This window comes from Pseudophryne corroboree, chromosome 2 (assembly GCF_028390025.1).
Source record: "Pseudophryne corroboree isolate aPseCor3 chromosome 2, aPseCor3.hap2, whole genome shotgun sequence".
NCBI lineage: Eukaryota > Metazoa > Chordata > Amphibia > Anura > Myobatrachidae > Pseudophryne > Pseudophryne corroboree.
Genome location: NC_086445.1, coordinates 115,740,504 through 115,753,006, shown reverse-complemented (window position 1 = coordinate 115,753,006; position 12,503 = coordinate 115,740,504). Strand labels below are relative to the sequence as shown.

Here is a 12,503-nt window from a genome sequence, read left to right as displayed (position 1 = left end):
AGGTCCGTAGGTAGTATATAGCCCTCACACCAACGTGTTTCGACCAGAGGTCTCTCATATTGGGGTACCACCTTGGGAGGAATTGAAAGAAGAGGAGCCTGCTTCCATCTGGTTGGGAGAAGTTTGGACCCATAAAGAAACCTTTATGAGTGGAAACTCTTTCCTTTTAGACGTGAGTACGGTACGAACTACCGTGATTAACCACAAAATCTAGAACCACCAATCACTCTAAATTCAGGACGTACTACACGATATTGTGCTTCTATCTTTTGAGGGACTTCGGACCAACCCAGAGGGAATTCCTCCATCCAATGAATTTAAGGAAAAAGATTGGAAGACGACCTCCTTTCTTTTTACGGACTGACATATTTTCGAACATTTAAAAGACATCCAAGTGGACTTTACTTAGCTGAGCGCGGTTGAGGTAGTTCTCATTTTTTCTGTTTATGTCTATGTTGTATGGTGTTGGGTGACACCAGGGTTCTACGCAACTGCAGCCACTGAGAGCGCAGTGGTTGATTATTTCTGTATTCCTTGTTTATTACGGATTTGTTCCCAGTTGTAAAGCGCAATGGAATATGCTGGCGCTATATACGTAAATGCCAATAGCCAGCCAACTCCAGTGGTGTAAGTTGGACCACGGTATTCCACTCAAACCCAATTATGGGGGTCATTCCGAGTTGTTCGCTCGCAAGCTGCTTTTAGCAGCTTTGCACACACTAAGCCGCCGCCTACAGGGAGTGAATCTTAGCTTATCAAAATTGCGATCGAAAGATTAGCAGAATTGCGAATAGACACTTCTTAGCAGTTTCTGAGTAGCTCCACACCTACTCGGCATCTGCGATCAGTTCAGTCAGTTTCATTCCTGGTTTGACGTCACAAACACACCCAGCGTTCGCCCAGACACTCCTCCGTTTCTCCAGCCACTCCCGCGTTTTTCCCAGAAACGGTAGCGTTTTTTCACACACTCCCATAAAACGGCCAGTTTCCGCCCAGAAACACCCACTTCCTGTCAATCACATTACGATCACCAGAACGAAGAAAAAAACCTCGTAATGCCGTGAGTAAAATACCTAACTGCATAGCAAATTTACTTGGCGCAGTCGCACTGCGGACATTGCGCATGCGCATTAGCGACTAATCGCTCCGTTGCGAGAAAAAAATAACGAGCGAACAACTCGGAATGACCACCTATGTTGGGCTTGCAAAAGACTGATGGGGCTGCGTTGAGACCCCCCTCTGCATGATCAGTAAATGCTCCACATACCCTGCTACAGAGCTTCTTTAGCAAACAACTAGACATTAGATAAAAGGTTATAGAACATCTAAAATGTATATGGGCAAAAGGTGCACTTACTCTTCTATTATCTGTAATAATTCTCTTTATAGTTTGCAGAAGCCTTGTTATGAAACAAAAACCAGCCATGTTTTGCTTGTAGGTTATAATGAAGAAGAAACATGACAACAGCATCTCAGCCAGCTGTGCCCTATATCCCATAATATCACCTCAGTGTATAGCTTGTTGCTGCAACTGCAGCAGATTCAAGGTGTGGAATGCTAGCGGGTGTATAGCATACCATACTGTCTTTTAACAAGTAGAACAAAGCGCTCCTAAGTGGTGATTTTGCAACACTTTAAATCCTATTTGCAGAAATACATCAATTATCAGAAAACTGTGCATGTGCAGAACGGTTCCTGCGATCGCATCACAGTATTGCGAACGCCTCTGCCCGACTGAGAGGCAGAGGTGTCCGGGGGGAGGGGCGGGTGCGGCCGGCATTTCCGGGAGGGAACCGCGAAACGCAGTTTCCTTGGCCTTGCAAGACCCCCTGCGACAGCCAGCAGCGAACATCATAACCATCGGACACTATGTTGATCCCAGGCTGCGATGCGATCGAAGTGCTGGGATCGCAAATGAAGCAAGGAGGCGTTTAACACCTCCTAATGCATTTGCACTTTTACTGATTGCTTTTGCAAAGCTGTGTGCAGCTTTGCAAATGCAATCCTTACTGAACAAGACCCAAAGTTCCGACTTAGCGCACATTATGTGTCTACCATGGCTAATGGGTGCCCAAACAGCTGAACACCTGAATTCCCCAAATTGCTCTAACCACCCCACCAGAACACACTTGAGTAATTGGTGTTTCTCTTTCCTTCAACAGCTTGTCAAAATTCAGCTACGATAATGGTCCATCCATTACAATTGTACACATAAATTGGCAGGAATAAATATTTTAACATTCGGCAAGGATATGGGCACAAAATACATTAGAGGAGAATTTTCCGAAATAGCAAATGCTTACAGTGGGTCTACTACGGTATGCCGGCGCTCGGGTTCCCGGCGGCCAGCATAGCGGCACCAGTATACCGGCAGTGGAATGAGCGCAAAAGAGCCCCTTGTGGGCTTGCTGCGCTCGCCACGCTTCGGTCACGGTGGTGCGTGCAACGCTATTTATTCGACACCCCAAGAGGGAAAATAGTTGTCAGTATGCCGGCTGTCGGTATTCCGGAGCTGATATGCTGAGTGCCGGGATCCCGACAGCCGGCATATCAAGTGCCACCCGCACTGCTCAGCCTGAAACACATATAAGGGGCGAAGTGAGCGCCAATGGTACTATCCTTCAACATGAAAGGACAATAGCACATTACACAGCCTCTAAACCAGGGACTGGTCTTCGGCATTCTGCAAAGTACCAATTTTTGGTATTGATGATCTACTGCAAGATAAGTACAACTGATGCAATTAGGATGCTTGATGCACTTTACTTATATACGGAGAGATTCAATTAGCACCAAGAGGAGGAAGTTCCCGAGTTAAGAGCCAGGAGCTATTCAATTGACTGCATCGTGTCCAGCACTTAACCTGGGAGGTGCATTTTACAGCAAATAATGCCCGGGGCTTAGTCGCAGTAAGATACATTTCCTGGGTTAAATGGCAAGTGCAATGCAGTTACCACATGCAGTAAGTGTGCGACTAACCTCAAGGCACTAGTAAATGTGGATTTCTGCTCGCACCCTCAAGAGGTTGCAAGTGGAAACCCACATTATGGGCAGGTTGCAGGCCTACTGTGGGAGTATTGAATAGCTCTGGGCACTTACCCCTGGAGCTGCATCACTGTGATGCTGATTCACTCCCAGACAGTTTGAAGCAATTTATGGCAAAAACAGAGAATATTCTGCCCATAGAACAAATGCAATTTGCATAATATGCAGAGCCACAGTATCTTAAGATGCCCAAGACACTCTGTATCATGTAAAATTAGTTAATTGCACCAATAGTACAAAATATCTCAATCTCATATCCCTTCACGGTATTATAGAGGGGAGTGTACATGGCTTGTCCTGAGGCCATGGGAAAACCGCCCAGTATTACTAGAAGTGTCATGGCACTTCTTTGTCATTTCCATCAGGGCCCCATAAGGTGCAAGTCTGCATTAATGTTTTCTTTATTTTACCAAGCTGTGAATGTATATCAACCAACAAGGACCCCCCACCCCCTGGAAAAAGGTAGCAATAAAAATAAGATTTTACTCACCGGTAAATCTATTTCTCGTAGTCCGTAGTGGATGCTGGGGACTCCGTAAGGACCATGGGGAATAGACGGGCTCCGCAGGAGACTGGGCACTCTAAGAAAGATTTAGTACTACTGGTGTGCACTGGCTCCTCCCTCTATGCCCCTCTTCCAGACATCAGTTAAGGAAACTGTGCCCGGAAGAGCTGACATTACAAGGAAAGGATTTGGGAATCCAGGGTAAGACTCATACCAGCCACACCAATCACACCGTATAACTTGTGATAACATACCCAGTTAACAGTATGAACAACAACAAAGCATCAACCACGGATGCCAACATAACATAACCCTTATTTAAGCAATAACTATATACAAGCATTGCAGAAGAAGTCCGCACTTGGGACGGGCGCCCAGCATCCACTACGGACTACGAGAAATAGATTTACCGGTAAGTAAAATCTTATTTTCTCTAACGTCCTAGTGGATGCTGGGGACTCCGTAAGGACCATGAGGATTATACCAAAGCTCCCAAACGGGCGGGAGAGTGCGGATGACTCTGCAGCACCGAATGAGCAAACACAAGGTCCTCCTCAGCCAGGGTATCAAACTTGTAGAATTTTGCAAAAGTGTTTGAACCCGACCAAGTAGCTGCTCGGCAAAGCTGTAATGCCGAGACCCCTCAGGCAGCCGCCCAAGAAGAGCCCACCTTCCTTGTGGAGTGGGCCTTTACTGATTTTGGCAGCGGCAATCCTGCCGCAGAATGAGCCTGCTGAATCGTGTTACAGATCCAGCGAGCAATAGTCTGCTTTGAAGCAGGAGCACCCAGCTTGTTGGATGCATACAGGATAAACAGCAAGTCAGTTTTCCTGACTCCAGCGGTTCTGGCCACATAAATCTTCAAAGCCCTCACGTTGAGATCCCAAGGTGCCACTGGTGGCATAAAAGGGGGCTGAATATGCAGCACTCCCTTAAACGTCTGAACCTCAGGAAGAGAAGCCAGTTCTTTTTGAAAGAAAATGGATAGGGCCGAAATCTGGACCTTTATGGACCCCAACTTCAAGCCCATAGTCACTCCAGACTGTAGGAAGTGCAGGAACCGGCCCAGCTGGAATTCCTCTGTAGGGGCCTTCCTGGCCTCACACCAGGCAACATATTTTCGCCATATACGGTGATAGTGTTTTGCTGTCACGTCCTTCCTAGCCTTTACTAGCGTAGGAATAACTTCATCCGGAATGCCTTTTTCCGCTAGGATCCGGCGTTCAACCGCCATGCCGTCAAACGCAGCCGCGGTAAGTCTTGGAACAGACAGGGCCCCTGTTGCAACAGGTCCTGTCTGAGAGGCAGAGGCCATGGGTCCTCTGTGAGCATTTCTTGCAGTTCCGGGTACCAAGTCCTTCTTGGCCAATCCGGAACAATGAGTATTGTTCTCACTCCTCTTTTTCTTACGATTCTCAGCACCTTGGGTATGAGAGGAAGAGGAGGAAATACATAGACCGACTGGAACACCCACGGTGTCACTAGTGCGTACACAGCTATCGCCTGAGGGTCCCTTGACCTGGCGCAATACATTTTTAGCTTTTTGTTGAGGCGGGATGCCATCATGTCCACCTGTGGCAGTTCCCATCGATTTGTAATCTGCGTGAAGACTTCTTGATGAAGTCCCCACTCTCCCGGGTGGAGGTCGTGCCTGCTGAGGAAGTCTGCTTCCCAGTTGTCCACTCCCGAAATGAACACTGCTGACACTGCTAGCACGTGATTCTCGGCCCAACGAAGAATCCTGGTGGCTTCTGCCATCGCCACCCTGCTTCTTGTGCCACCCTGGCGGTTTACATGAGCCACTGCGGTGATGTTGTCTGATTGAATCAGCACCGGTTGGTTGCGAAGCAGAGGCTCCGCTTGACTCAGGGCGTTGTATATGGCCCTTAGTTCCAGGATATTTATGTGCAGACAAGCCTCCTGGCTTGACCACAACCCTTGGAAGTTTCTTCCCTGAGTGACTGCCCCCCATCCTCGGAGGCTCGCATCCGTGGTCACCAGGACCCAGTCCTGTATGCCGAACCTGCGGCCCTCGAGAAGGTGAGCACTCTGCAGCCACCACAGAAGAGACACCCTGGCCCTGGGGGATAGGGTGATCAGCCGATGCATCTGAAGATGCGATCCGGACCACTTGTCCAACAGATCCCACTGAAAGATCCTCGCATGGAACCTGCCGAAGGGAATGGCTTCGTATGATGCCACGATCTTTCCCAGGACTCGCATGCAGTGATGCACCGACACCTGTTTCGGTTTTAAGAGGTCTCTGACCAGAGTCACGAGCTCCTGAGCCTTCTCCGCCGGGAGAAACACCTTCTTCTGGTCTGTGTCCAGAATCATGCCCAGAAAGGGCAGACGCGTCGTAGGAATCAGCTGCGACTTTGGGATATTCAGAATCCAGCCGTGCTGTTGCAACACTTCCTGAGAGTGTGCTACGCTGATCAGCAACTGCTCTCTGGACCTCGCCTTTATGAGGAGATCGTCCAAGTATGGGATAATTGTGACTCCTTGCTTTCTCAGGAGCACCATCATCTCCGCCATTACCTTGGTAAATATTCTCGGTGCCGTGGAGAGCCCAAACGGCAACGTCTGGAATTGGTAATGACAGTCCTGTACCACAAATCTGAGGTACTCCTGATGAGGAGGATAAATGGGGACATGCAAGTAAGCATCCTTGATGTCCAGAGACACCATAAAATCCCCCTCTTCCAGGCTTGCAATGACCGCTCTGAGCGATTCCATTCTGAACTTGAATCTTTTCAGATAAATGTTCAGGGACTTTAAATTCAATATGGGTCTGACCGAACCGTCCGGTTTCGGTACCACAAACATTGTGGAATAGTATCCCCTTCCCTGTTGAAGGAGGGGAACCTTTACCACCACCTGCTGGAGATATAACTTGTGAATTGCCGCTAACACTACTTCCCTTTCCATGGGGGAAGCTGGCAGGGCCGATTTGAGGTAACGGTGAGGGGGCATCACTTTGAATTCCAGCTTGTATCCCTGAAACACAATCTGTATAGCCCAGGGATCCACCCGTGAGCGAAACCACTGGTGGCTGAAATTTCGGAGACGCGCCCCCCACCGCTCCTGGCTCCACCTGTGGAGCCCCAGCGTCATGCGGTGGATTTAGTGGAAGCCGGGGAGGACTTCTGTTCCTGGGAACTAGCTGTATGGTGCAGCTTCTTTCCTCTACCCCTGCCTCTGGCAAGAAAGGATGCACCTCTGACTTTCTTGCTTCTTTGTGATCGAAAGGACTGCATTTGGTAATACGGTGCTTTCTTAGGCTGTGAGGGAATATATAGCAAAAAATTTGACTTCCCAGCCGTAGCTGTGGAAACTAGGTCCGAGAGACCGTCCCCAAACAATTCCGCACCCTTGTAAGGTAACACCTCCATGTGCTTTTTGGAGTCGGCATCACCTGTCCATTGCCGAGTCCACAGGACCCTTCTGGCAGAAATTGACATTGCATTTATTCTAGAGCCCAGTAGGCAAATGTCCCTCTGGGCATCCCTCATATATAGGACAGCGTCTTTTATATGCCCCAGGGTCAGTAAAATAGTATCCTTGTCTAAGGTATCCAGTTCCTCAGACAGATTATCTGTCCATGCTGCTACAGCACTACACATCCAGGCCGACGCAATTGCCGGCCTCAGTAGAGTACCTGAATGTGTATAAACAGACTTCAGGATACTTTCCTACTTCCTATCCGCAGGATCCTTTAGGGAGGCCGTATCCTGTGACGGCAGGGCCACCTTCTTAGATAAGCGTGTCAGAGCTTTGTCTACCCTAGGGGAGGATTCCCAGCGCATCCTGTCCGTTGGCGGGAAAGGGTACGCCATAAGTAACCTTTTGGAAATCAGCACTTTCCTATCGGGGGAATCCCACGCTTTTTCACATAACTCATTTAACTCATGTGAAGGGGGAAAAGTCACCTCTTGCTTTTTCTCCCCATACATATAAACCCTCTTGTCAGGGACAGGGTTTACTTCTGATATGTGCAATACATCCTTCATTGCTATAATCATGTAGCGGATGGCTTTAGCCATTTTAGGCTGCAATTTTGCATCATCGTCATCGACACTGGAGTCAGAATCCGTGTCGATATTTGTGTCAACAATTTGGGATAGTGGGCGCTTCTGAGACCCTGAGGGCCTCTGCGCTGTAGGATCAGGCATGGGCTGAGACCCCGACTGTCCCAAGGTTTCAGCTTTACCCAACCTTTTATGCAAGGAGTTTACATTATCATTTAACACCTTCCACATATCCATCCAATCAGGTGTCGGCGCCGTCGGCGGAGACACATCATTCATCTGCACCTGCTCTGCCTCCACATAGCCCTCCTCGTCAAACATGTCGACACAAGCGTACCGACACACCACACACACAGGGGATGCTCTATATGTGGACAGGACCGCCACAAGGCCTTTTGGAGAGACAGAGAGAGAGTATACCAGCACACACCCCAGCGCTATATGACCCAGGAATCACACAGTAACTTAGTGTTTACCCAGTAGCTGCTGTATATATGATTAATGCGCTAAATTTATGTGCCCCCCCTCTCTTTTTACCCTCTTTCTACCGTGAGTCTGCAGGGGAGAGCCTGGGGAGCTTCCTCTCAGCGGAGCTGTGGAGAGAAAATGACGCTGGCGAGTGCTGAGGAAGAAGGCCCCGCCCCCTCAGCGGCGGGCTTCTGTCCCGCGATTTTGTGTAAAATTAATGGTGGGGGCTCATGCATATTACAGTGCCCAGCTGTACATATGCTGCTTTTTTGCCAGGAGGTACTCAATTGCTGCCCAGGGCGCCCCCCCTGCACCCTACAGTTACCGGAGTGTGTGGGCGCAATGGCGCACAGCTGCAGTGCTGTGCGCTACCTCATATGAAGACAGGAGTCTTCTGCCGCCGATTTTGACGTCTTCTTGCTTCAACCCGCCGGCTTCTGTCTTCTGGCTCTGCGAGGGGGACGGCGGCGCGGCTCCGGGAACGGACGACCGAGGTTAAGTTCCTGTGTTCGATCCCTCTGGAGCTAATGGTGTCCAGTAGCCTAAGAAGCGCAACCTAGCCGCAGTTAGTAGGTTTGCTTCTCTCCCCTCAGTCCCACGTAGCAGAGAGTCTGTTGCCAGCAGAAGCTCTCTGAAAATAAAAAACCTAACTAAAATACTTTCTTATTAGCAAGCTCAGGAGAGCTCACTAAAATGCACCCAGCTCCTTCCGGGCACAGATTCTAACTGAGGTCTGGAGGAGGGGCATAGAGGGAGGAGCCAGTGCACACCAGTAGTACTAAATCTTTCTTAGAGTGCCCAGTCTCCTGCGGAGCCCGTCTATTCCCCATGGTCCTTACGGAGTCCCCAGCATCCACTAGGACGTTAGAGAAATGGGGAACCACTGTACATGTTCAGGAGTGCCTCTTCTAGAAGATAAGGCATACTTACTGTACCTTGTGACTCCTTAGCACAAGAAATGCCTCCATGTCCACCAAGTTAGTTAGGTTTTTTTTTTTATTTACTCATATCCACCAGCCAGGGATGTAAAAACGGCCAGTGAGCTTGGCCCGTATTTAAAGTGTGGACACAATCCCCCTAGGGAATCCAGTGTAGACCAGCTTAGGCTGGTTGGTACTATGGCAGGGGGAACCCACGCTGCTGATTTGGTGTTACACTACTACCACCCTTGGCTGGCATAGCCCAGCACTGTTAGTACCCATTTTTAGGTGAATTCCCATGCTTTTTATAATGCCAGTTTTGAAAATACCAGCCAGGGCTATGAGCACAAATGCCCCAACACACTTTAATCTTTATATATAAGCTGACAATTTTCAGTGAATAAGTGCTGGTTACTCACTGCTATTGTCAGAGGGTAACCAGCCTGAGAGCATTCTGTAATGATGGGCAACAAGTGACCCCCTTTACCAGAATAGTTCTAGCACTTTGCATCCTTTTGATATACTGCATGATGGCATAGAACAGTACTTCTGTCTCATAGACGCGCCAACAGTCCAGGGTGTATATTCAATTAAAGTCGGATCCATTCCGACATGAATTTGTTGGAATGGATCCGATAGGACCTATTCGATGACCATCTCAATCCGACTTTAAAAGAAGTCAGATTGAGATGAAGGTGCTGAGAGGGGGAGAGCAGCGGCTACAGCAGCGTAGCCGGAGGATGGGGCACCGCCGCCAGACCTCACAGCAGCGTCTACCCGGCTCCAACAAGCGGGACCTCGCTTTCTGAAGCCGGGTGGACGCTGCCATGAGCAGCGGTGGTGCCCCATCCTCCGGCTACGCTGCTGTAGCCACTGCTCTCAGCACCCTCATCTCCATCCGACTTTTCCTAAAGTCGAATTGAGATGGTCGGAAACGGGGCCAAAACCTGTCAGATTTGGCCCCGTTTCCGACAGAAGTATGCGGATCGGCAGCTATTTCGCCGATCCACGTGCTTTCCAACAAGTTGAATTCCCCGACTTGTCGGATACAAAAAGCCAGGGATTGAATAGGTCAAAACCCCTGCCGACCTGAAAAAGTTGAAAACGGACGTCTTTCCAACAATACGGCAGTTTCGACTTCAATTGAATATACCCCAATGTTTCAACAATGTCCATGCTTAAGCATAGCTTGTTAAACCAAAGCAACTGAGGAACCCCATGCTGAAGAAGGGATATCCTTAAAACCTGGACCGTCAGCGTCTTGAGAACAGAGTTTAAGGAGCACTGGCATAATGAATGCAAAGCAGTCATGTATTAAAATATATATTACATATATAACAGGTTAGTCTATAAGTTCTCTCACTAGCGTGTCTAGTCAGCCAAAGTTTAACCTACTAGCCTTTGTGCAGGGCAAACATTTCATCCTGATATCACAGGGTTATCAGCACTTCGCTGGAAAGGAGATGTGCTGGCTCTGAAGAACCTATATACAGGTTGAGTATCCCTTATCCAAAACGCTTGGGACCAGAGGTATTTTGGATATCGGATTATTCCGTATTTTGGAATAATTGCATACCATAATGAGATATCATGGTGATGGGACCTAAATCTAAGCACAGAATGTATTTATGTTACATATACACCTTATACACACAGCCGGAAGGTCATTTTAGCCAATATTTTTTATAACTTTGGGAATTAAACAAAGTGTGTGTACATTCACACAATTCATTTATGTTTCATATAAACCTTATACACACAGCCTGAAGGTCATTTAATACAATAGTTTTAATAACTTTGTGTATTAAACGAAGTTTGTGTACATTGAGCCACAGAAAACAAAGATTTCACTATCTCACTCTCACTCAAAAAAGTCCGTATTTCGGAATATCCCGTATTTTGGAATATTTGGATATGGGATACTCAACCTGTAATATACTTTGCACACCATGAACACAGCAAGGAGACACAGATCCCCCCTGCACACTGCATGGAGCAAATAAAAAAAGAAAAAAGTTTATATGCAAAAATGAAGAAGACAGACAGAAAGGTGCATGGGCTACAGCAGAGGGGACACGGGCTACAGCAGAGGGTGCATGGGGACACGGGCTACAGCAGAGGGTGCATGGGGACACGGGCTACAGCAGAGGGTGCATGGGGACACGGGCTACAGCAGAGGGTGCATGGGGACACGGGCTACAGCAGAGGGTGCATGGGGACACGGGCTACAGCAGAGGGTGCATGGGGACACGGGCTACAGCAGAGGGTGCATGGGGACACGGGCTACAGCAGAGGGTGCATGGGGACACGGGCTACAGCAGAGGGTGCATGGGGACACGGGCTACAGCAGAGGGTGCATGGGGACACGGGCTACAGCAGAGGGTGCATGGGGACACGGGCTACAGCAGAGGGTGCATGGGGACACGGGCTACAGCAGAGGGTGCATGGGGACACGGGCTACAGCAGAGGGTGCATGGGGACACGGGCTACAGCAGAGGGTGCATGGGGACACGGGCTACAGCAGAGGGTGCATGGGGACACGGGCTACAGCAGAGGGTGCATGGGGGCACGGGCTATAGCAGAGGGTGCATGGGGGCACGGGCTATAGCAGAGGGTGCATGGGGACACGGGCTACAGCAGAGGGGACACGGGCTATAGCAGAGGGTGCATGGGGACACGGGCTATAGCAGAGGGTGCATGGGTACACGGGCTATAGCAGAGGGTGCATGGGGACACGGGCTACAGCAGAGGGGACACGGGCTACAGCAGAGGGTGCATGGGGACACGGGCTACAGCAGAGGGTGCATGGGGACACGGGCTACAGCAGAGGGTGCATGGGGACACGGGCTACAGCAGAGGGTGCATGGGGACACGGGCTACAGCAGAGGGTGCATGGGGACACGGGCTACAGCAGAGGGTGCATGGGGACACGGGCTACAGCAGAGGGTGCATGGGGACACGGGCTACAGCAGAGGGTGCATGGGGACACGGGCTACAGCAGAGGGTGCATGGGGACACGGGCTACAGCAGAGGGTGCATGGGGACACGGGCTACAGCAGAGGGTGCATGGGGACACGGGCTACAGCAGAGGGTGCATGGGGACACGGGCTACAGCAGAGGGTGCATGGGGACACGGGCTACAGCAGAGGGTGCATGGGGACACGGGCTATAGCAGAGGGTGCATGGGGACACGGGCTATAGCAGAGGGTGCATGGGGACACGGGCTATAGCAGAGGGTGCATGGGGACACGGGCTACAGCAGAGGGTGCATGGGGACACGGGCTACAGCAGAGGGTGCATGGGGACACGGGCTACAGCAGAGGGTGCATGGGGACACGGGCTACAGCAGAGGGTGCATGGGGACACGGGCTATAGCTAAGGGCTTCCAGCATTTGCATACCCTCCATTGCACTATACCTGTGCACCGTACAGCTGCAGGGGGCACACGATCCCATGCCCTGACTAATGCCAGCCCTGCATCACACAGTCATGTCATCATCATGGCAATAGTACAAGGAGGATGGAGCCCAGCCA

The 12,503-nt window shown here is 50.0% G+C and overlaps 1 protein-coding gene across 1 annotated transcript in view; it reads right to left on the bottom strand.

Annotated features, from left to right (window-relative positions):
• XPO4 (exportin 4) overlaps window positions 1-12,503 on the bottom strand; it is a 238,563-nt gene that overhangs the window by 225,586 nt on the left and 474 nt on the right. The window lies entirely within an intron of this gene.